We start from the raw sequence: 26,177 nt of genomic DNA, 5'->3' as shown, positions 1-26,177 counted from the left end.
TAATCCTGGAAACTGTGATCTTTAGGTGGGGCAAAAACCATCCTGAGACGCCTGGTGGAGGATTGAAGCTCATTGTCAGGTACCTCTCATGCATCAGGCTACTGAACACTGGGAGGTTTCATTATTATATGACTGTTATATTACAGATTTTCTTTTTTCTCCTTATTGAAAAAGTTTAAGTTTTTATTTCTTTACCATTCTTGCTCTCTATTCCTTTTGTTTACTGGTTCCTTCAGAGTCTCTTTCTCCTTTTTTTGAACACTAACACCCAATTTCTTTTGATTACACTCTCACCCTTTCTATTATCTAGAACTTCTGTATATTCTTTTCTTATCTCATTAACAGCCACATTCTACATCCCTCTGCATCCTCTTTGTCCTCCATTTGAAACTGCAGACTTTATTGCAAATATGTTTTACCAAAGATAATATTTGCACTCATTCCGTTTATTATGACAATTTTGTTATTGTCCTCATAGGGGCTATTTGGACTAGGATTGCACAGTGTCTGAATTGGGCACTGCTAATATTGATCTCCCCTTAAAGAAAGGGTTTTGGAAACCTATAGGGCCACTGTAAGCCTACAGGGGGAAATATGCAATACCCCAAGTCTGTACTGCTAGAGGGGAAGATACATGAACAGCATGAAAAAACAAGGGAAGAAAATGATCCAAACAAATCTAGATTCTGTATTAAAAGAATCCAATGACAGTATGGTAGAAGAAATGTCAGAAAAGGAATTGAGATTATACATGATCAAGATGATTCGCGAAGCAAAGGATGAGATAAGAGAGCAAAAGCAGGCAATGAATGATAATACCAATAAGCTGAAAGAATACCTGCAGGAAGCAAAAGATCATTTCATCAAAGAGATAGAGATTCTCAAAAAAAATCAAATGGAAATCCTTGAAATGAAGGAAACAATAAACCAAATAAAAAACTCAAATAAAGCATCAACAAAAGACTAGACCACTTGGAACAGAGAACCTCAGACAATGAAGACAAAATATTTAATCTTGAAAATAAAGTTGCCCAAACAGAGAAGATGGTAAGAAATCATGAACAGAACCTCGAGGAACTACTGGACATCATGAAACGATGAAATTTAAGAATTATTGGATTGAGGAAGGCACAGAGATACAAACCAAAGGAATGAACAACCTATTCAATGAAATAATATCAGAAAATTTCCCAAACCTGAAGAAAGAAATGGAAAATCAAATACAAGAGGCTTACAGAACACCAAATGCACAAAATCACAAAAGATCCACACCAAGGCACATTATAATAAAAATGCCTAACATTCAAAATAAAGATAGGATTTTGAAGGCCATGAAAGAGAAGTATCAGATTTCCTATAGGGGGAGACCAATATGGATAGCAGCCGACTTCTCAATCCAGACTATATAAAAGCTGGAAGGGCCTGGAACAACATATTTTAAGCTCTGCAAGAACATGGTTGCCAACCAAGACTCCTATACCCAGCAAAACTAACCTTCAGATTTGAAGATGAAATAAAATCCTTCCACGATAAACAAAAGTTAAAAGAATTTACAAAAAGAAAGCCTGCACTACAGAATGTTCTCAACAAAATATTCCATGAGGAGGAAATGAAAAACAACAATGTAGGTCAGCAAAGGGAGGAACTACCTTAGGGAAAAAAACCACTCAAAGGAGAAACAAAACCAACTTAAAAACCAAAAATACGCCAAATGACTGGGAATACAAATCATATCTCAATAATAACCCTGAACGTTAATGGCCTAAACTCATCAAAAAAAGACATAGACTGGCAGAATGGATTAAAAAGAAAGACCCAACAATATGCTGCCTTCAAGAGACTCATCTCATAGAAAAAGATATCCACAGACTAAAGGTGAAAGGATGGGAAAACGCCTACCATGCACATGGACTCAGTAAAAAAGTGGGGGTTTCCATCCTTGTATCAGATAAAGTGGACTTCAAGCCAAAGTTAGTCAGAAGGGATAAAGAAGGACATTTCGTACTGCTTAAGGGAACCATAAATCAGGAAGACATAACGATAGTAAATATTTATGCCCCAAACAATGGTGCATCCCTGTACATCAAACAAATCCTTCTCAATTTCAGGAAACACATATACCACAACACAATAATTCTTGGTGACTTTAATGCACCGATGTCACCACTGAATAGATCTTCCAAACAAAAACCAACCAAAGAAACCATAGAACTCAATAACACAATCAATAACCTAGACTTAATAGACATATATAGAATATTCCATCCATCAACGAGCAGACTCACTTTCTTCTCAGCAGCACATGGAACCTTCTTGAAAATAGACCATATGTTATGCCACAAAGCTGCCCTTAGGAAATGCAAAAAAATAAAGATACTGCATTGTGTTCTATCAGATCATACTGGAATGAGAATAGAAATCAATGACAAAATAAAAAACAGAATTTTCCCCAACACCTGGAAGCTAAATAATATGCTACTGAATGAAACATGGATAACAAAAACATCAGGGAGGAGATAAAAAAATTCATAGAAGTCAATGAGAACGACTATACAACATATCAAAATCTTTGGAACACTATGAAAGCAGTACTAAGAGGAAAATTCATTGCATGGAGCGCATTAAGAAAAGAATGAAAAGTCAACAACTAAATGACCTAACATTACAGCTCAAAGTCCAGAAAAAGAAGAACATAATAACAGCCAAAGTAGTAGAAGACAGGAAATAATTAAAATCAGAGCTGAAATCAATGAAATTGAAACAAAAGAAACAATTAAAAAAATTGACAAAACAAAAAGTTAGTTCTTGGAGAAAGTAAACAAAATAGACAAACCTTTAGCCACACTAACAAAGAGAAGGAGAGAGAAAACTCAAATTACTAAACTTCATGATGAAAAAGGAAATATCATGATAGACACCACTGAGATACAGAACATAATGAGAAGGTACTTTGAAAATGTGTATTCCAACAAAATAGAATCTACCAAGGATGTTGCCAAATTTCTAGAGACATATGCTCCTCCCAAACTGAACCAGGAGAACATACACAATTTAAACAGATAATATCAAGCAATGAAATAGAAGAAGCCATTAAAAATGTACCATCCAAGAAAAGCCCAGGACCAGATGGATTCTCAGCCGAGTTCTACAAGACCTTCAAAGAAGAAATCATTCCAAAACTTCTCAAAGTATTCCAGGAAATAGAAAAGGAGGGTACCCTACCAAACTCATTCTATGAAGCTAATATCACCCTCATACCCAAACCAGGCAAAGGCACATCAAGGAAAGAAAATTTTAGACCGTTATCCTTGATGAATATAGACGCAAAAATCCTAAACAAAATGTTGGCAAACCGTATCCAAAAACATACTAAGAAAATTGTGCACCACGATCAAGTGGGACTCATCCCTGGAATGCAAGGATGGTTTAACATCCGTAAATCAATAAACGTAATCCATTATGTCAATAGACTTAAGGATAAGAATCATATGGTTATTTCAATCGATGCAGAAAAAGTGCTTGACAAAATACAACACCCCTTCATGCTCAAAACACTAGAAAAAATAGGGATAGTAGGAACATAACTGAACATTGTAAAGGCTATTTATGCTAAGTCCATGGCCAGCCTCATTCTTAATCGAGAAAAAACTGAAAGCATTCCCTTTAAAATGGGAACAAGAAAGGGATGTCCTCTTTCACCACTTCTATTAAACATTGTTCTTGAAATACTAGCCAGACCAATTAGACAGACTATAGAAATTAAAGAGATTTGAATATGAAAAGAGGAACCTAAGTTGTCTCTCTTTGCTGATGACATGATTCTATATTTAGAGAATCCAAAAAACTCCTCCAGAAAACTTCTAGACCTCATCAATGAATTCAGCAAAATAGCAGGCTATAAAATCAACATGCATAAATCCAAAGCATTATTATACCCAAGCAATGAAACATCTTAAAGGGAAATGAGGAAAACAACACCATTTGCAATAGCTTCAAAAAAAATACTTGGGAATCAATCTAACCAAAGAGGTAAAAGATCTCTACGATGAAAACCACAAAACATTGAAGAAAGAAACTGAGGAAGACCTTAGAAGATGGAAATATCTCCCATGTTCTTGGATAGGCAGAATTAATATTGTCAAAATGGCCATACTACCAAAAGTGCTATACAGATTCAATGCAATTCCAATTAAAATCCCAATGACATACTTTACAGAAAATGAGCAAGCAATCATGAAATTCATCTGGAAGAATAAGTAACCGAGAATAGCTAAAGCAATCCTCAGCAGGAAGAATGAAACAGGGGGTGTATCGCAATATCAGAACTTCAACTATACTACAAAGCAATAGTAACAAAAATGGCATGGTATTGGCACCAAAATAGACAGGTAGATCAATGGTACAGAATAGAGGACACGGACACAAACTCATTATTATTTATTATATAAATATAATTTTCTCATACTAGACAAAGGTGCCAAAAATATGCTATGGAAAAAAGATAGCCTCTTCAACAAATGGTGCTGGGAAAACTGGAAATCCACATGCAACAGAATGAAACTAAACCACTATCTCTCACCCTGCACAAAACTCAACTCACAATGGATCAAGGACCTTGAAATCAGAACAGAGACCTTGCATCTTATAGAATAAAAAGTAGGTCCAAATCTTTACCTTGTTGGCTTAGGATCAGACTTCCTTAACAGGACTCCCAGAGCACAAAAAATAAATGCAAGAATCAATAACTGGGATAGATTCAAACTAAATAGCTGTCTCTCAGCAAAGGAAACTATCAGCAATGTAAAGAGAGAGCCTACAGAGTGTGAGAATATCTTTGCCACTCATACTTCAGATAGAGCAATAAATTCCAGAATATATAAAGATAAAAAAATTCTACACCAAGAATACAAATAACCCTATCAAAAAATGGGCTAATGATATGAACAGACACTTCACAGAAGATCTACAAGCAATCAACAAACATATGAAAAAATGTTCACCATCTTTAGTAATAAGAGAAATGCAAATCAAAACTACACTAAGATTTCATCTCACCCCAATTAGAATGGGGATTATAAAGAATACAAGCAACAACAGGTGTTGGAGAGTATGTGGGGAAAAAGGTATACTCATACATTGCTGGTGGGGTTGCAAATTAGTGCAGCCACTCTGGAAAGCAGTGTGGAGATTCCTTAGAAAACTTGGAATGGACCTACCATTTGATCCAACTATTCCACTCCTTGGCCTATACCCAAGGGACTTAAAATCAGCATACTACAGAGATACAGCCACATCAATGTTCATAACTGCTCAATTCACAATAGCCAGAGTGTGGAACCAACCTAGATGCCCTTCAATTGATGAATGGATAAAGATAATGTGGTATATATATATATATACACAATGGAATAACACTGTCATAATGAAGAATAAAATTATGGCATTTGTAGGCAAATGGATGAAATTGGAGAATATCATGTTAAGTGAGATAAGCCAATCTCGAAAATCCAAAAGATGAATGATCTCATTGATAAGTGGATGATGACACATAATGGGAGTTTGTAGGAGGGCAAGAATGAAGGAAAGAGGGACTGTATAGAGGGAAAAGAGGGGTGAGAATCATAGGGAGAAGGAAAAATAACAGAATGAATCAAACATCAATACCCTATGTAAATGTGTGATTACAGAATTGGAATGCCTCTATTTCATGTACAACCTGAGAAACAAGTTGTACCCCATTTGTTTACAATTTAAAAAAACTATATTAAGCATCTTTTAAATTCTTGATTTATATTTTTCCTAGTATCTTATATACCAGAGGAATAGAATAAAAAGCTGAATAAATAGCTGGAAATGAAAAAAAAAAGATGCAGTAATTAGATGAACTATACAGACCAGTAGTCCCAAAATAATGCTTAAGAATACTACCGAAGAGGAATGTTACTGATAGTGAGAATGCCTTTAGTGATTCCACATTAAGTAAGACACTGGCTTTTGGAATCTCTCAGATATAGTATTGTCCCATGTTAAAGCAGCACCATCTATTTCTATTATAATGAGCTTTCTTTTCTGAAATGGTCACTGAATTTTAGCAGATGCCCATTTTTCAAAAACTATTTTCACATATTTAAAAGGATTTAAATATTTTAATTCAGTAACTGAAATACAGAAAAACAGTAGTTTCATAACTATACAAATGATAAATAAGAGAAAATGCTTTAATTTATACTATTTAAATTTTATTCATTTCTTTAGTATAATAACTCGTCTCAGCTCCTACAATTTTAATAAACGTCTGGAAAGTGTTTTGTTCAGAAACAGATGCTGGTCTGACAGAAACACATTTGAAAACATTCTTCTTCTGGTCATAATTTCCAATACACTTATGGAAACTATGTACTCGAAGTTTCAGTCTTAGAAGTTCACAATCTTGTTTTTCAAAATACAAATATTTCTAAAACATTATTACTTCACCTAAATTTTAATTTTTAACAAATAATGTAACAGCTCGATAGGAATCATGCCAAATGCTATAAATTTCCTCACCTGAGTCAGGGCCCCACTGCTGACAAAGACTATAACGGTTAGTCATGTATGGATACCCTGTCACAGAGCAAAGATCCAAATTGGATAGGATTTCTTACACAATAGCAAGATGTTGCTTCTTAAAAGACTTAATTCCTAATGTAAGGGCACACAAATTATCCACTCTTCTGTCAGACTGCCAGAGTTCCACTTTCAGTACATGGCAGAATAGGTAGTTCAGATCAACTAACTCCCAGCTGAGAAGCAGAATAGCTAGCTAAATTTTAAAAAATAATTAGAATCCCCTGCATAAGGCATCAGAGATGTTTCAAAGCAGTGAGGAGTTACATAACCTCATCTGGGAGAGTATGAAGTTCAGGATGAAGCCTGATTTGGGGGTGTCTTCTCCCTTAAGGTGCCTGCCAATTAAAAAAGGCAATTCACAGTCTAAGAACTGAGAAAATATTTTAACAGTCTTGGAGCTGGGAAAACAAAAAATGGAGTCTGATGACCTCAAGGAAAGAGATGCTACCAATCACTCAAGTCACGCTACCCCGGGTTAAGGGTTGGAACCAAAACAAAGCTACACGTTTATAGGGACTAGTTAATCATAATAAAAGACCAGAAATCTTCAAATCCCCTCAATCATGAATAAAACAGACGTATTCTGAAATTGTGTTCACTAAAAAGTTAAAAAGAGAACATAAAAGAAAGGGAAAGACTGATGATTTTAAACAAGGACTACAATAAAATGAACTTCCCTTCATCAAAATCCATTAAAAGTGAAAAAGCGGGCTGGGGATATAGCTCAGTAGGTTGTGTGCTTCTCTCGCAAGCACAAGGCCCTGGGTTCAAATCCCTGGTACCACAAAAAAAAAAGTGAAAAAGCAAAGCATGGAATAGGAAAGTATTTGCAGTAAATGTTAAGAAACAACTTGTACCTATAACTGTTTTGTCAAAAAAAAAAAATCCCACAAATCAATAAGAAAAAGACCAATAACTGAGTAGGAAAACTATCAAGAGACCTAAACAGACTTTACAAAAGAAGATATCTAAGTGGCCAAGAAACATATGAAAATGGTGCTCAACAACAATGGCTGCCAGGCAGAGAAATGAGATAAAACTAAACTTACCAAGGAAGGCTACAATAAAAAGACAATACTAAGTGTTGATAAGGAATGCAGACTCTCCTACATTCCTTGTTGGTGTGTGATCTCATATAATCTATGGAATATTCTTTGGCACTAACCACTATCTTAGCTCTATAATGTGGTAATTTTATGTCTACAGATACACCAAACAGAAATGCATGCATAAGCACAAGAAATATACACAAGAATGTTTATATTCATTATGCTTATTATTCAAAAAGGCAAAAACTCTTCAACTAGCCAAACACCCATCAACAATAAAATGAAATTCTAAACTGTGGGATATTTACATAGCCAAATAAATGCAGTAACAGATGAATCCTACATTGTGTTGTGTGATAATAACCATACATTTATAAAAAGATATACCACATACTATTCATATGACGTTCAAAAGCAGACATAATTAATTTATGCCATGAAAAGTCAGGATAGAAATTACTTTTAGGCAGGAGGCAGTACAATGGGGCTTCAGATGTGATGACAACATTTTACGTAACTCAGGAAGTGTTCACTTTGATGCTTCATGGAACTAGAGTTATGATTTGTGTACTTTTGTGCCTATGTTATACTTCAATAACAAGGCTTTAGAAAACACTTAAACTGGAAAAAATAAACATTCAAGATATTAAAATTATTAACATGACAATTACTATTTCTTGACCACCTACTGTGTGTTAGGCACTGTGCATTTATCATTTTATCTCCACAATATTTCAAAGTAGGAAGTCATCTCCCCACTTGCAAAAAACGTGAAGCTCAAATAGTTTGAGTAACTTACTTATATCATAAGGCTGGTAAATGGTGAAATGTACTAAATATTGGAATCCAAGTGTGATTTCAGAATTGAGGCCAATTTCAGAATTAATGTCAAGAGCTTTTATAAAACATGTAGGTCTCATAAGGTCTCCTTTGGGATCTCTAGCATTCTTTGTCACCAAGCCTCTTGCTATCCCAGGCCACTCCTGACTCAACTTTAGAATCCCTGCCCCCAACCTCTTCACTTATTAACTCCCCACTGTGGTAATTCTACACACTTGCAGCTCCTTGAACAAGTCTGATTTTCTCTTAGCTTCATGTCTTTGTATATACTGCCCCCTCACCTTAAAATGCATCTTCGCTACCTCTTACCCTACCAATATTTGGCCTTAGTTGGCTCTTATGGGTTCTTAAATATCTAAGATAATGTAGGTGATAATTTCCTTTGAAAGTCTTTCTCTGATCTGGCCCACCCTTCTTGTCTACATGTGAAGCACCCTGCTTATACTTCTATCATACCACAGTGTAACATTTATGTACCCATCTTTCTATGTGAGATTACAAATTCTTTGAGAGAAGGAGCCATTTACCACTTATATTTCCCATTATATCCCTTGCACCTAGTGCAGTGCTTGGCACACAGGAGGTTCTCCAGGTTAGTTAAACAAATGAACAAATTTACTATTTGAACTAAAAGCAAACAAAACGTTTAAAGTACTAAACAATTGGGATTTCTATTGCAATGAAATTATAACCTGCATTTTTGTTTTGCTGGTATAGACTTTGTGAAGAATATGCTGAAAAACACTCACGATTTCATAAAATACGCAAGGCAGAGTATTTTTCCCATCACTCCTAAGAAAATTCTTTGACTTTAATGGACCAGGTGTAACAGAGGAATCGAGGACAGCTAACCCACATTGAAATAAGGGGAAAAAAATCAATGTTAGAAATGCAAATAAAATGTTAACAAAGAAGTTGATATTTAAATAACATCCCACATTAACCTCGTATAGTTCTACATGCAGTAATAGAGAAGAGATTTTTTAAAAGGAATTATATTTCTGAAACAACTTTATACTAAAGAAAAAATCTGAGCCCTTTATTACTTAGAAACAGATTATATGTCAAGTTCATACAATTGACAATGGTGGGCTATCTGAAATTTTTTCCATACGCTATATTCTCTACAGTGGTTAAATGCCCAGACCACTCTACTGCACTATAATAATAAGTATATTATTATAACAAACATGACATTTTATTACAAAACATTGAATTATAATAAAAAATCATGCATTCTAGTCCAAGTTTGTTGACATATTAATATTTTGTAACTTCAAGAAAATTGGTTTTTACATTTATTTTTCTTGTATGTATTTTGAGTATAAACAAGACATACATATTATGGTATTAAAAATGTGAAATAATTAGTACAGATAAGCAAATTAACATATCCATCACCTTCCATACTTACCATTTTGAATGTAGGAAGAGCACCTAAGATCTCTTCTATGTAATTTTTCAACACACAATACTTTAACTACAGTTCTCCAACAATACATTAATTAGATCTCTAGGCTTATTCATCCCACAACACTGAAAGTTTGTACCCTTTCACCTATCTCTCCCTATTTCCTTCCCCTTGAACAAACTGTTCAGCCTCTTTACAAAGTTGGTTATCTATAAAACGCAACTTCTAATCCATACTTAGCTTCAGAAATTTTAATTAAATTACATTATATACTGCTTCAATAAACATTTGCTGAATACTGGTAGTGGGCATTTGATATTTAGAGGTCTACTTACATTTACCCTAATAAGATCCAGATTTTCGTTTAGACAACCTCTACTGGAAACCAAACCTATTCATTCTTAGATTTGAATGAGCTATGCATACACCCCAAGATCCAGCGGTGACCTGTGATTGACTTAAGCTGCTCGGGATATTCCCTTTCCAATACACAGTTCAGGATTTCATATCCCAAGTTCCATCCATTTTCCTGTAAATTATATAATTTTATTCTTTATGGCTGAGGAAAACTCCACTGTGTACATAGCCCACATTTTTTTATTCATTCATCTGCTGACAGAGACCTAGGCTAGTTCCATAATTTGCACTGCCATCAACGTGGGTATGCATATATCACTACACCATGCTGAATCTAGTTCTTTTGGATAAATACAGAGGAGTGCTAGAGTTGGGTAATAACGATAGTTCATTCCCAGTCTTCTCTGGAGATTCCATACTGATTTCCATTGTGATCTATACTAATTTACAATTCTCCCAATACTGTATAAGTGTCTCTTTTCCCTATATCCTTGCCAGCATTTATTATTATTCATGTTTTTGAAGACTGGTATTCTAAATAAACCTCTACGTTCTGAATAACCTACTCAATTATACTCACTCACTCACAGTTCACAGCAGCAGCAAAACAAATAAAAGCTCCTTAAACTGTCATAAAACATCATGAAAAATCAAATAAAAACTCATACATATTATTTTAACATTTTCTAAAATTTATACTGTAAATTTTATAATATATACTGTTCTAACATTCCTTTTTGTGTGTGCTGGGAATTGACTGAGAGGCATTTAACTGAGCCACATCCCAAGCCAGTTTTTATATTTTATTTAGAGACAGGGTCTCCCTGAGTTGCTAAGGGCCTCACTAAATTGATGAGGCTGGCCTTGAAATGCTGATCTTCCTGCCTCAACATCCAGAGCTGTTGGGATTAATACTCTTTAAGAGAACATGTCTAAGGCTGGGGAAATAGCTCAGTTGGTAGAGTGCTTACCTCACATGCACAAGGCCCTGGGTTCAATCCCTAGCACCACAAAAAAAAAAGAAAGAAAGAAACTGTCTAACATTTAAAAATCATGATGTCCCTGGAAATTGTTGGACATAATTATTGGAGAAGTGAGACTAGAAACACCTCAGAGAGAAATTAGAACTTAGGTTCAAAGTCAAAATCATCTAAAGAAAGGAAAGCAATTGCAGGGTTCTCAGAAGCACAGTGATATGAAGGAAAAGACAACATGTTAATTTTAAGAGAAAGAAATTCTTTTCTCCCTTCACCAAATGCCTGTAAGGACATGGAAACATCTGGTTCACAAGTATTTAAGCTAAGGTTAAATTACTAGCAATTGCTAAGAAACTTAAAGATCTCAATAAGGTATATATTACAAGAAATACTAGAGTTCTTAAGTTGAAACAGGAAGATGATAAAGAGTAACATGATATTATACATATGAAACTCGTTGGCAAAGGTAAACATAAAGCTTAAAACAGAAAAATCAGCCATCTGTATCCATAGGTTTCTACATCGACACATTCAACCAACCACAGGTCAAAAATATTTGGAAAAAAATAGTGTCTGTACTGAACAAACACAGACTTTTTCCTTGTCATTTTTTCTTAAACAATATAAAATGACAACTATTTACACAGAATTTATATTGTATTAGCTATTGTACATAATCTAGTGATGATTTAAAAGTATGAGAATGTCCTTAGGTTATATGCAAATATCATAGTTATTAGTAGAGGAATTTCCTAAATGCAATTCTGTCTAAAAACAGGAGGAAAGGGTAAAGGAGGGGGGATAGGCAAAGTGACAGGGAAAATTCAAGAACAGACAAATTTTAAGTGGACTCACCTCCACCCACTTTGCCTTCTTGTATTATTTGATTGAATTGATTGAGAGACAGAATCTTCACTTCTCCAGGGATGAGAAACTAAATATTTCAAGGAAATATGTCCTATTTAATATAATTTGTTTTCAAATCAATAAACGTAAAATATACACAAAAAATGGCATCAGACACACATTTATTGGCTTATATTTTTTCCACATACCCAGTGTTCATTGTTTCCATTAAAACATCCACCTTTGGATTCATATCTTCCCAAGCCCCATCTCAAAAGAATAAGAACATACACAAAAGGAAAATACATGGCACTGTTCAAAAAACTGTTTAAAATTTATTTAACTTGGGAAGTGTAAAACCTTGCAGATAAAGGAATCATCTTCAATAGCACTTTACTGTTGAATTTCCCATAGCCTGCCCTATTTTCATAGCTCTTTCTTGCACTTTGTATTTTAGGCAAAGATAATAAATTCTAATATAGAATCTTATATCTTGTAATATAAAAATTCTAATATTGTATCTTATACTTTGTAACATAAATGCACTCTACTCCAATTTTTGTATTCTACTCTACAGCAAGAAATAAATCATAACCTGTAACAGACACTTACGATGTACCTCTCTAAAAAGTACTTTTTGTTCTACCTTAACATTGCTTTAACTCTTCCTGTTTGAAATTCATTTCCATTTCTTCTCTCATCCCACATTTTGTGTTTCTTATTTCTCTCTTGTGCTTACCTATTACAGTTTCAACTGTAGAGACTCTACGGTGTACAACAGAGGTGAGGAAAAATCAAAATTTGAACCATGCTTTTCAAAACCCCCACCACTCTCTGAATAATACCAGCACATCTTTTAGGGTCATGGTTCTCCAAATTTAGTTTGACTTAGATTTAATCTAGAATTGTGCTTAACATGTAAGTTCTAAGACCATAAACCCATTCTTAGAAAATTTTATTTCAACATATTTGGTCTGCAACCCAAAGTCTGCAATTTCAACAAGCATCCCCAGTGTCATAATGATATTTTTATGGGTAATTTTAAAAATGCCTTAGAGAGAGACAATATCTAATCCAAATGAGAAAGAAAAAAACTACCTCTACTTACTCCAGATGGCACAACTAGGCTCTCAAGTCAGGCCAAAAGTCACAATGTACAGAAATTAAACCTATAAGGAAACTCAGAGCAAAACAAATCTAAAATGTTTGTTTATGGCTTCAAAGAAAGTCACTGGGGACCCAAGCTTCCTAAATTTTAGTTTAGATATCTGAACAGTATACCACTATCTGAGCTGCCATCACTCACTACAGGAGAGCACTGACTCTACAAACTCTCTGATAAAATAGTAAGTTACGTGAACTCTTGAGTCAGACTACCTGGCTAAAAATTATGTATTTGCATTACAACTTCAGAGTATAAACATGGGCTATTTCCTTAAATGCTTTGTGCCAATATGACACAAAATGAGAGGCAGAATAATGTAATTATTAAGATATGAACTCTTGAGTCAGATTCCTAGTTTTACATTCTCCTTCTATCACTTAATAGAATTTTTGTTTAACCACTTTGTGTCTTGGTTTCTTACAGGAAAAACAGGGACAATAAGAATAACCGATCTTAAGAGTTCTGGTGGAGAATTAAATGAATTAATATCTCATTAATTGTCTAGAAATGTTCACATTAATAATAGTTATTATCTTTATTCTGTATCATATTCATCCCCTGGTTCTCATCATTCTTGCCCTATCTCTATATTACCTAATAAGTTAGGAAAACAGGAAAGATAGCTCGTAGGAAACATGTATTTCTGGAAATATTTTTAACAAATCAATCACAAATACAATTAAAAGAGATCTATTAATTTGATTTCATCTTAAAAAGCATATAAAAATTCAAGCACACAGGATCTGAAGAACACCAGAGTGAATCTAAGGTTTTTTCACTCCCACCTTTGCCACTAAATAATTTGGTTAAGTTTTATTTTACCTCCTTGGACTTAAAAGGAGAAACAAGACAATGTTTCATCTTTCTTAAAGTTCCTTCCAAAATGGTTCACCTACAAAATATACAAGCTTTATATGGCATATACTAAATAAAGAAAAAAATAAAGATGTTCAATACCTGTTATACTTCAACTTGAATTTTCATTTAAATTTCTCTTCATTTTCTTCTATATCAATTAATTTTTCTACTGCATTCTAAAGTCACAAAATGAAGCTGTTTGACCAAACCTGCAAAGAAAGAGCCTTGTAACTCATATTGTTATCAACAACAAAATCAACTCCCAGCACACTACAGGAATTATGTTTGAAAACTACACTGAAATCTGATAATGTACACATTGTAGGGAGTCCTTTGCTTCTGAGACACTATTTACAAGAAAACTTATTTTTCCATCTCTGTTCAAAAGAAGTTATGACTGGAGTGACTATAAACTTGCTTCCTAATACATGCAGGAGAACATAAACCCCTTTATTTGCACCATGAGAATTCTCAATCAGAACTATAGAGAGGGAAGTGGACTACAGCACTGGTAAACTCACAGGTAGGAAATACAAGTACTGAACCAGCCATAAGAGACATGGTCTATGCCCACTTCATGACACTATACAAACTACCTGTTTTGGCCATTAATTTGAGACTACCAAAGACTAAGTTCTCACTTAATATTCAAAACAAATACAATGATAAAATTCTACTAAGTTTTCACAATTTCAACAAGTGAAATAAAGGCTTTTTCCTTTTTTTTTCTTTTACAACATATTGGCTGTAGTGATTTCAACACCTAAAGCCTCATAATATATTTCAATTTCAATTCAGCAAATACTCACTCACTGCATGTGTGAAAAGGAAAAAAATAGAATCTTAATTAAGATCATTTCTGCTCCAAATTGCCTACCCAATAATACATACATAAACACAACTAAGAAATGATGCAAATCAGACTCATGTAAACATTAACTTCCAAACCATTTTAAAAAACATGGGATGAGGGACTGCCTCTGCTGTTTATCTTGACTTGAAACTAGATATAGTAGGCCCTTTTGAAAATATTTCTGGTTCTATTTTGGAACCAAAACAGAGGTTATACCATTTTTTCTCAACACACAAATACCAGTGCAACGTAAACCTTAAACATAAGGATGCTTACGAGGGTCATTACGTCTTTGGCTACCCACAATCCAGATAAACCAATTTTTAAAGTGAAAAATCCTCCCCTGGACCCCTACATCAACCAATTCCTACTTCCAGTCGGACCTGAGTAGCTTAGTAATGTGGTTGTGTGGTACACGAGTGTAAAATTTTGTTCAATTTGTAAACACGTCCTGTCCCCCAAGCACATTGCCTCAGGTGGAAGCCCGAAGGGCACATTTGGGCCTCTCATTCCGGGGGAGGAGGCGAGGTTCCTATGAGTGTTTATATCCTTATGTATGTTCCAAAAACACTTCTTGACCCACCCAGGGAACACGCGGCAATTTGTAACTAGAGTCAACACAGGGACTTTCCCCCCACGACCTCCACCACAACAGGACACATACCTAGAATCCTCCAGTTCCCGCGCTTCGGTCAACCGCCTTCGAGAAATTCCTGTCAGTGACTGGCAACCGTCACGCCTCTGAAGAAGCGCAGGAAGTGGACTCTGTGCAGGTGCAAAGGAAATCCGCGCAGGCGCACTTGACCTGGCAGCCTGTGCAATGGTGCTGGGCGGCTGGCATTCTTGCCTCTAAGGACTAGTGGAAGGTCAGCGTTAAATTGCCTCTTTGCATTTTCACACTGTAAGGGGATGGCCCTACCTCTTCAGCACTTTGCCCCTGACAGGGAAGGAGCCTGTTCTGGTCACTGGAGAGGCAGAGTCATGTTCAATCCTGTCATCCTCTGCCCCAGCTGCACGGGAGAATTGTGGCTCCCTCTTTCCGCACACCCTGGTTATCTCTTAGATTCTAGACTTCAGTTTGCAAGATCTGGTGGCAATCTTGTCTGTGTCTAGAAGGAACGACTCCCAAGGCCACAAAACCATAGCGTTTAAGTTTGTTGTGGGTCTGGATGCATTTCTGAGTCACATCTGTCTATTGGGATCAGAGTAGCATGGCTCCCAGTTGCTCCCGCGGCACCACGTGGCTCTTTGAGGAGGCAGAGTGGAGACAGCGAGGTTTCAGATCACTGCCTGGCACCCCGGCTACCACTTACCACCACCCCAATCACCGGGGTGGTGTGGCCTCCTCTGCAGGAGTACGTGTTGTTGGCACCACAGACGCACGTGTGCCAACTGCGGCCTGTCCCTGGGCGGAGGTGCCTCCTCCCTCACCTCCCTGCTCCCCTGCGCACTGCGTACTACTTGGTAGTACTTGTGGACACACTTTAGGAGGAGGGTCCAGGGAATCGGGCCTCAGTACTTGCTGGCAGAGGCGGGGAAGCTCCCCACTGGCTACTCCCTCAGTGTCACCTCCTCTCACAGGAAATGCCCAGGCAAGCATCCTCCGTGGCTCCCTCCACCATTGAGGTGGAGCCACCAAGGGAACAGTCCTGGACACCTATGGACCCTCCTTCAAGCAGCTGGTTCCACACAAACTTCCTAAAAATAACTTTTTGCCAGGTGTATCAGTCACACCTGTAATCCCAGTGACTTAAAGGCTGAAGCAGGAAGATTGCAGGTTCAAGGCCAGTCTGGTCAATTTAGTGAGACCCTGTCTCAAAATAAAAAAGGACTGCAGGTAGAGCTGAGTGGTAGAGCATCCCTGGGTCATATCCTCAGTACTGACTTCTGCCAAAATGAGACAGTTTCCTCTTTACACCTGAATCTCCTCCCTAGAGCTGCGCCTGCAACCCCACACATGCCAGTCTTCCTGCAGACTTCAGCAGGCCCACTCGCACCCATGTCCCCTGTACAACCTGCCTTCAGATACGCAGCTTACCTGGAGGGGAAAACCGAGAAACATTTAGTAGAGATCATGAAGGACACATGAGCTATGCAGTAGAGAAAATGTGGAAACCAGGGAAGCTCCGGGCATGAATTCCACCTCACCCATGATTCCAAGATATGGAATAGGGGTCAACACGAGGGTCACATTTGCAGCCTACCTCACAGGACTCTCCTGTGGCACATCACCTGTGTGCATCTTGTGCTGTGGTTAGCGAGGTGACTCGACCATGTCATCGTTTAGAGATCTTCACAGCACCATGCAGGTTGCCACAGGCACTGTGATATACCGACACCTCATGGCTTCCCTCAGCTCTGGACACATAGCCCTTGCATCACTCTCTACGTAGCTGCGTCATGGTGAGAATTTTATCTGCAGTGTCAGCCACCAAGTGGCAGTGGATCTCTGTAGATATTCTCCTACTTTATCTTTAATTATTTACAGGCCTTTCCATTTTCTGAAAGTCACAACCTGTGTATTGATTTCTTCATGCTCCTAAAGTTCCTTCACTTTAACAGAAAAAAATTTGTAAAATTTCCAATGCTGGGCAATTTCTTACCCACTTCTCCAAATTGGAATCACTTTTATATAATTCAGCAAAGCAGTCCTGTTGTCCTCTGTGCAGGACAGGGATGTCTTACTGTCCCCCATTTTAGGACCCAGGATCCAGACATCCTCTGTGCAGTACAAGGGTGACTTGCTGTCCTCCATGCAGGACACAGGATCCTGTTGTCCTCTGTGGAGTACAGGGTGTCTTGCTTTCCTCATGCAGACTGCCATGGTGTGGATGCTGTCTTCCTTGCCCTCCTGGGGTCTTTGGTTTCATCCCACTCTTTCCTCTGCAGTCCATGGTTGGGAGTGGCAGCTGGCAGCGTGTCAATGCCCAGATGGCTGTGAGGTCCCCTCGATATGCCATCTTTGACCTTGCAGATGGGAAGTCATATGTGTTCTCCGTTTTGTCAGCCAATAAGTGTGACCTGAGCTATCCTTTGGAAATAACGCCCCCATCCAGGCACAGGATGCCATTGGTAAGTAGGACTGGCAACCAGCCCGCCTAGGGCACAAGCTGGTCATAAGGTGGCCTTGGGGACTACTGGGTCGAGTAAGTCACCAGTGTCGTGTGCACAACAGTGCAGGTGGGCGTGGAGTCCCATTTTACCAGCGAGGAGGTCTTCTCACCAGGGTCTGGTCACTTCTCAGCAGTCCTATGGATTTCCTCTTGTTTTCATGAAATCAACAGAGGGATTGGCAATGGGTTCAGTCCAGGGTCCAGCCCTGAGTGTGGTCCAACCTCTTGTGTGTGTGGCTGGAAGGCCCTCTCAGAAGCTTTTAAATAAGAACCTCGGACGTCTGACTTGTCCACTCTGAAGCCCAACAGGTTGCAGGAAGCCTTCCGACCCCTGGGCCTCCCAGGAGAGTGTTGATTCAGGATTCCCACTCTAGCTAGCCAGTGCCTCCTCCCCGTCCCGAGCAGAGGGTCATTTCATGATCTGATTCTGGGTCCCCTTCAGGATTCCCACTCCACATTCCACATGTGTAACTTGCATTTGGAAAGTAGGCCTTGCCCAGGCAGGCGAATCTTGCCTGCACCAGATCTTTCTGTACACTTGTGATGGCAGTTCCTTTCCTGGGGGGTCATGTGGGATGTGGGAAGGGGTGGGGAGCCCTGTAACCCTGGCTCCCTTGCTCCTTGTCCACATCTCATCCACAGCCCTCTCCTGTTTCCAAACCCAGTGGAGAAGCACAGCTCTCTGCTGCTGTTCCCAGCTCTGACCCATGTTCCCACCCTCTGTCTCCCCTGCAGCCATCTCTTGTGCCTCTGGCCGGGTCTTTGTTTCCTGGAACAGGAAGACATCTGTTGTAGTGCAGTGGGACAGGCTGAAGCACGAGGAGTTCCTGCTGGGCTACTACGTGGACTACTGTGTGGCAGGGACTAACCTGTGGGAGCTGTGCAACCACAAGCCCATCGGATACAACAGGTGCCCTCACCTGCTGCCCCCAAGCAACACGCTGCCTCACAGGGTGAGACAGAGCATACAGCTCCAGCTCCCAGAACAGGACAGGCCACGGGGGCCCTGCTGGGCCATACCTTAGACATGGTCTGTTAGCCTAGATATGGACAGGGGCTGGTAGCTTTGAAGCACTTCCCACACAGGTGAGCTGACCACTACTCCAGCAGGTCTCCACTGAGTGATATCTGTCCATCAGACAGTCCCATTCTGTACCCTTCTTTGTTACTGGCCTGTAGGACTTTGCTCTAAGTAGGAGGGTCAAGATGGTAACTGATGTGCAAATAGCTTTACTTTTCCACACTGATATTTTGAACTTTTCCCCTATTTTTCAACTATTATTTTAGTTGTACACATTTAGGAGGTGCAGTGTGGTTATGTGGGTCGAATCCACACTGTGCGATGACAGGTGCACATGCAGTGGTCATATTTCTGGCTCTGCTGTGACTTCTGTGCATGCACACCTCAGGCAGCCCTGCTTTGTTCACACAATGGAGAGTGCTGCCCTCAGCCCTGAGGAATGAACGGGAGCCCATGCCTGTCTGTGGTGGGCAGTGCAGGGCAGAAGATGGCACCTTCACTCCTGGAACCCATCCACTCGAGTCTTGCCGAGTGCAGGGGCCTGAGGTTGGTGGGCACCTGCGTGGGGAGATATGGGCAGACCTGGGGTGGGTAGTAACGATGGGGTGGCAGTTTTCATTATAAAATCTTTTTAAAAGTCCACTGTACAAAGCCATGAGTAGCACAGGAGGGAGGAAACAGAGGAGAACAGAGCGGGCTAGCCACAGTCCTCAGCCACAAATGGAGAAAGGCCCAGGGGAGCAGGAGCGTCACTAGTGTTCTCCTGCAGGTCTAGCAAGTTGGCATCCACTACACAAGCTGACTAGCAATTGCCAGGGTTCTCTGGGCACTCACCTAGCACAGGGTGGTCGGCTGCGTGCTCGCTTGCCATTCACTCTCTGAAACTCTCAACACCGCTGGGAGCAGGTCTCATCACTCAGGCTCTACAGATGGGAGCACAGAGACTTGTGTGCAGGGTCTGCTTGAGGACGCACTGTCTGCCCAGGGTCAAGGCTGTGTCCAGCCTCTCCTGCCTGCAGTGTAGTTGCTTCTCTTTCAGTTCTAGAAGCATGTGATTTCTGAATGCCAGGAGTTGGATATTATTTTCAAAAAGGCCTTTGATCTGGACAAGACCCAGACAATGCAGAAGTAAAGGCAGAGTCTCAGAATAAGTGACTTTGACCCGAGTGTGGCCCATCCCGTGTGTCTGGATGTTGTTTTGCCTTGTGTTGAATCAGTGACCAGAACTGAGAGTGAGGCTGGTTTGGTGCCCGAGCACGGTGTAGGAAAGTGGATCATGTCTTCCTCCGAGGGAGCTTTGTAGGAAGAGCTGAAAATGATCTTGCCATGGAGCAGCACCTCCACGAGCCGCGCCATGACCGGTATCCTTTCCTCAGGTTCGTAGTGCACAACCTGACCATGGGCGAGCAGTACCTCTTCTGCATCACAGCTGTCAATGCAGTGGACATGAGGGAGAACTCCCAGGAGTCCGAGGTCATCAAGGTCCAGGCAGCCCTCAGTGAGTAAATTGCATGTGGACCTCCAGGGTGCCATGAGGTCTCCGTGACCAAGTACTTAGGGATGCCACTTCAGAGTGACTGGAGGAAAGGGGTGGAGGTTGGCCAGTGGGGCACATGCGTTCTGCTGAGGCCTCTGGTCAGCTGGCTGCATGTGTGGGAGGCCAGTGTGGGAAGCAAGAGTGTGCCAGTCAAACCTCAGTGGAAATGGAGATGTGCTGCAGCTGGGCTGGACTCCCTCACCTGCTCTCACACTAAAGGCAGGTGGGGGACAGGAATTTCTCTTCAAAGTGTGTGGAAACAGAACCACCAGTGTCCTTGCAGCCATTATTTTATTGATGTTTTTGGTACCAGGAACTGAACCCAGGGGTGCTTAACCACTGAGCCACATCCCCAGCCCTTCTTACTTTTTATTTTGCGATAGGGTCTTCCGTAGTTGCTTAGGGTCTCATTAAGTTGCTGAGGCTGGATTTGAACCTGAAATCTTCCTGCCTCAGCCTCCTGATCCTCTGAGATGACAGTTGTGCACCCCTGCACCGGCCTTTCAGCTCTATGAACTCCAGGGACTTCAGCAAATCATTTCGAAAAACTTCATGTTTATGTCACTTTGTGACTTTATTCATGAATAGTGATGTTTAGAAATGTTATGACTTAGATCAGATGAGAGCTCTTGATGGAAACCCAGGAAAAACTGATCTAAAGCACAGCATTTTGACATTGCTGCTGACTGTAGTTCTTTCCTATCAAACACAGGATATCGCTGGACACATATAGTGACATTCAAAACACAAAGGTCACACGTCACACATTTTGAGTCAAGTATTTTCTTTTCACTTCTGAAAGGTTTGGCTTTTTATTGTTTTTCATCTTCAATTTAATTTACAAACATTTTCAAAAGTTCAGATTTCCCTCCTGGGATTTCCAAGGGATGTCAAGTCTGGTCGTGTGCAGGTGGGCTCCAGGGAAGAAGTCGACCAAGCTTCTGCTTTTGGTCCTGGTTCTAAGCCCAGCTCGCCCAGGAGGGACTTCCAGGCACTCCCGCTGGCCCTCTCACCTCATCCCTGGGGAATGCGAGCCATTGCTCTCATTTAGCAATGGGAATGGCTTATTTCTGGTCACTGTCCCTCAGTGCTGGGTGTTGAGGCTCCAGTTTGCTCAGTCAGGGAAGCTGTCGCATTCTTGCCAACCTCCTAGGATGAGATGCCCCTTTCCCATCACTGGAAATGCATACTCATGAGCACCTTCATGGATTGAGGACTCCACAACTGCAGGAAGTCAAAAGGCACTGGGCTCAATGCTGGTCCTAGGGCCACGCCCAGCATTTGCTCTTCCCAGGTGCACATGGGAAAGCTCCTTCTGAGTTTCCTTAAGGGGCTGTGAAGGGAACCTTCTGTGGTCTCTGCTGTCCAGACCAGATTGGAACAGGTTGGTGCCTTGTATCATGCAAACACGGGTAGATGCACTTGGGAAGAGCAGCAGCATCCAGGAGAGAAATGTCCACTCAGCTTTAAAGGACCAGTGCACAAAGGCAGGAGGGGGAGCTGGAGCTGCATAGGCCCATCCTTGCCCCATGCCCACAGATGAGGGTGTGGAGCCCAGGCTGGTCACTTGTACACTATGCTTTCCTGCAGCCATCCTGTCCCATCCATATGGGATCACACTTCTGAACTGTGACGGCTACACCATGAACCTGGGCTGGAATGTGCCCAAGTTCAGCGGTGGCTCAGCCATCTTGGGTTATTTCATGGACAAGCACAAAGCTCACCACAAGAACTGGCAGCAGAGGATCTTAACGGTGGGTTTTCCCTTTTCTTCTGTTTTGTCCTGGGTGATGTTAGCACTCTGGGCAGGTTCCTTCGTTCACTGTTCCAGAGCTCAACAACCTCTGGTAGTTTGATTAGGAAAGAGAAGTCCATGTAAAGAATCTGAGTGTCATGAGTCCATGGAGTTTGGAATCTGGAAAGAGCTTAGGCAACATTTATTTACTTATGTATTTTTGAGAAGCAGTGAGGGAGCAGCAGCTGTAATTGAGTGGATCTGCAACCAGTGGATGACTAGCCCCTGGGAGGCAGGTGCATTCTCAGGTGCTCAGCATTTGTGCAGAGCCCAGTGCCTGGGACAGGTGGTGCTGAGCAGAGCTTGTACAAGAATGGGCTACACACACCCTTTCCCAAGAAGTCCCATGTCCAGACCCCTGCCACAGTGCACAGTGCACGCCAGGGTGCAGAGTGAGGGAGTGAGGGAGGGTCACATCCAAATCCACAGGCAGCCCCTGGCAGCCTCTGAGCTTTGGACTCCCCCTTCTGAGCCTGTGGCTCCTCCTGGGTCATGGGACAAGTGACTGGAGCCATCCTTATCTCCTTGGAAAGACCCATCTAACAGGGGTCACATATGCTGGGAGATGAGGATTTGGGGGCAAAGTCTACCCTCTCTCTTACAGAAAATTCTGCTGTGAGATGTTTTGCCTTTATGGTAGCATGTCATACGTGTGTGTTATGATATGTGGCTAAAACCAAGGCTTGATGTGACCCTGCTTATAATTGCTGTGTTCAGCCACAGCCTCTAGATGTTCTTATTGGGTCCCCTGTTCCTGAGAAAACACCCTCTTCTTTTCTGGGTGCACAAAACCTAAATGAGGATGGGACTGCTTTTCTGTGGCAGCTTAACTGCCACATCTGTTTTCCAGAGAGCACATGGTGGATGTCACTGGTGTTGTACCACCTGCTGGGCAAAGGCTCAGGTCCTGGCTGAGGCTTCCCTGTGTGTTTCCATGGCTGGCAGAGTCCTGCAGGCCACATGTGGACCTGGACCCATAGTGCCCTAGGAACTGCCAGTCCTTTGCTTCGCAATTCAGGCAGCTGGGGGCCAGGTGGCTGGGCTGCCCCATAGCACTCAGCCATGCCTGAGATGGGCTTCCCGCTGGTTCTGCAGCTCCATTCCACCAGTGCCAGGACTAGGGCTGGGGTCTGCAGGGACCACAGGGTTCAGGAGCCCCTTACCTTTGCTCACATGCATGTTCTCTTTGTGGGAACTCTCTCAGGCTGTTTCCTTGCCTCCCAAGTGTATGTCCTGTCATCCCTGTGGGAGTGTCAGGGGACGAATGGGTTTGACCTGTGACTGCCACTTGCTGGATGGTAGACAGCCTTCTTTAGATGATTTCTTTAGTTGCCCACAGGACCCCTTCCACTCAGGCTTCATTTGACAAACCCCATAACTGCTCCTTTCCCTGAGGAGTGGATGCATCTTTATTTCCCATAGTATCTGATGCAAAATCTACACAGGTGGAGGGCTTGGTGGAAGGCTCAGTATATGATTTCAAAATCGCTGCTGTCAAGCTGGCGGGATCTGACAGCCAACTCTTCAGGTGTGAGGTGTGGACACTTCCAGAACCTGGTGAGACATGTCCCTGATCATGCCACCCAGATCTGGGCTGGCCAGAGGGGCTTTCCAGAATGGCATGTGGTTGGTGAGTCTGGTGGATACCCACATCTCCCAGTGAGCAGATGCAGAGAAGATGCCTGTACCTGCGGTGCCATGCCTTGGGTGGCCTTGTGGCTGATGGCGTTGCAGTCCAGGAAGAGTGCTCAGGAGCAAGGAGGGCACAGAGGGAGGAAGAACCCAGGGGGAGGGATGGCATGGTTGACCCAGGCCACCGAAGGGGGTCGGCATTCCAGCATCCATGTGACCAGGGTGTGGCTCCAGCCATCTGCTCCCTGGAAGCAGAGAGGAGGCCAGGCAGAAGAAAGGGGCAGGCATGGGGGAGATTGCCAGGCCCCCTGGAGTTGAGGCAGAGCAGGCATCTCATTTCCTTCCCCTTCCTCTCTCTCTCTCTCACTCCTTCCTTCTTCCTTCTGTTTTCCCTACTTGTTCTAATGAAGCTATTAGACCTTGAGGGAAGTCCACAGGAGAAGATCCTGTTCTTTCCAGGGCCTTTGTGGGGGCTGTGCTCCTTGTAGACGGGCTTAGTGGCATGCACAGGACCCAATGTGAACTAATTAAGATGGAGCCGCTGGGCAGATTCCCCTTCCTGTCTACAGTTCATCTGAAGCTGGAAATGAGCAACTGACAGCTTTAGACTTACCTGGTGTGGTAGGGAGCAGAGTGGGGGCTGTGTGCTAACCAGCCAGAAGTTTCCATGCCAGTGGTTGCAGCACACACCTTCCCATTTCTGCACCTCCCCTCTCTGATGCCTCTTGCTGACTGGGAGAGCAATGTGGGTCTGTGATTACACACACCCATGACCACCCTGAGGCCAAGGGGTGCTGCAGGACAGAGCTGGGCTCTCCCTAGCCCCAGCGTCAGGACAGATCTTCCAGGAAGCATGAGGCCTGAAGTTGATGATGAGGACATGGTAATGTCCTGGGGCCTCTGCCTGAGAAGGTCCCTGGACTCAGGTCAGGGTGTGCTGAGCTCACTGAGCACAGGTTCAATTTGCCTTTGCAGGTCCTGCCTATGACCTGATATTTTGTGAGATCTGGAACACATCAGTGGTCATGCTGTGGAAGGCCCCAGTATGTGTGGGCACCAGTCCTATGTCTGGCTACTTTGTGGATTTTAAGGAAGAAGATTCTGGAGAATGGAAGACAGTGAATGAGTTGGCAACTCCAACTCATTATTTGAAGGTGATTCATTCATTCATTGTTTCCTTTTACCTGAAAGTGCTTTACTTCATGCTCACTTGGGAACTTGTTGGATTGGCTTGTGCGTGACCCTCCTAGAGTGTGCAAAGAGGGACATTCTCTTCTGCAGTCTGCAGAACCAGTGCAGGAGCATCTAGCAGAGGTGGGAAGTGCCTGGGAGGTGGCTGGTGGGTACCGTGTGACCCTCCCTGGCCATGCTGCAGTCTCACTGGGCTCAGAACCGCTCATAGTCAAGTGTTGACATCCTGTGTCCAGGAGCCCTTGGCAGGTGATGATCCGTATGCTACATCCTGCCCCTTCTATGGCATGGCAAGGCAGCTCCTGCTGTATCAGCCTGAGGTAAACCTGATGCAAACCTAAGTAGTGTCTGAAATTAAAACATGCACACTTATGTAAAACACATACTCACACACACACACACACACACACACACACACACACACACACTGTGCGCCAGGGTTGCTAGCTTCCCTTGTCCATGGTCAACAGAACACTGTGGTGAGGTGCCAGCGGACAGTGGAAGAATTTGTCAGCCGTAGAGCTTTTACAGACTTACCCTGGGTCATGGTGCAGGTGCCAGGGAACCCAGCACAAGAGGACTGTGCACTTATATCTGAGACAGACAAGTGCAGCGGGCCATCAGGAGGGAAGTCAGTGACTACCCACCTTTCTGGTCAGTAGCTGGATTGCCCCTCTGCTTCCTGGGGATGAGAGTGCATGCTGGGATGGGATGGACACTGTATACTTCTATTTAATCCCCTCATGGAGCCTGACATTTTCCATCTTGAGACCAGGCCATGATTTATAATGCAGCTATTTTTGGGAGAGGCAGTCCCATGTGCCTAAACATAGCACCTCCTCAGGCCATAAATGGGAGGAAAGACAGGGCTCCAGAGTAAAAACTGGGCTCTGCTGACCAGGTCAGAGCCTAGGAAGCTTGGT

At 41.7% G+C, this 26,177-nt stretch overlaps 1 pseudogene; it reads left to right on the top strand.

The window, feature by feature from the left end:
• LOC124979393 (myomesin-2-like) overlaps positions 1–25,916 on the top strand; it is a 460,208-nt pseudogene extending 434,292 nt beyond the window's left edge.
• The last annotated feature ends 261 nt before the right edge of the window (positions 25,917–26,177 follow it).

Source organism: Sciurus carolinensis, chromosome 3 (genome assembly GCF_902686445.1).
Source record: "Sciurus carolinensis chromosome 3, mSciCar1.2, whole genome shotgun sequence".
NCBI classification, from domain to species: Eukaryota; Metazoa; Chordata; class Mammalia; order Rodentia; family Sciuridae; genus Sciurus; species Sciurus carolinensis.
This window is presented reverse-complemented; position numbering and strand designations above follow the sequence as displayed.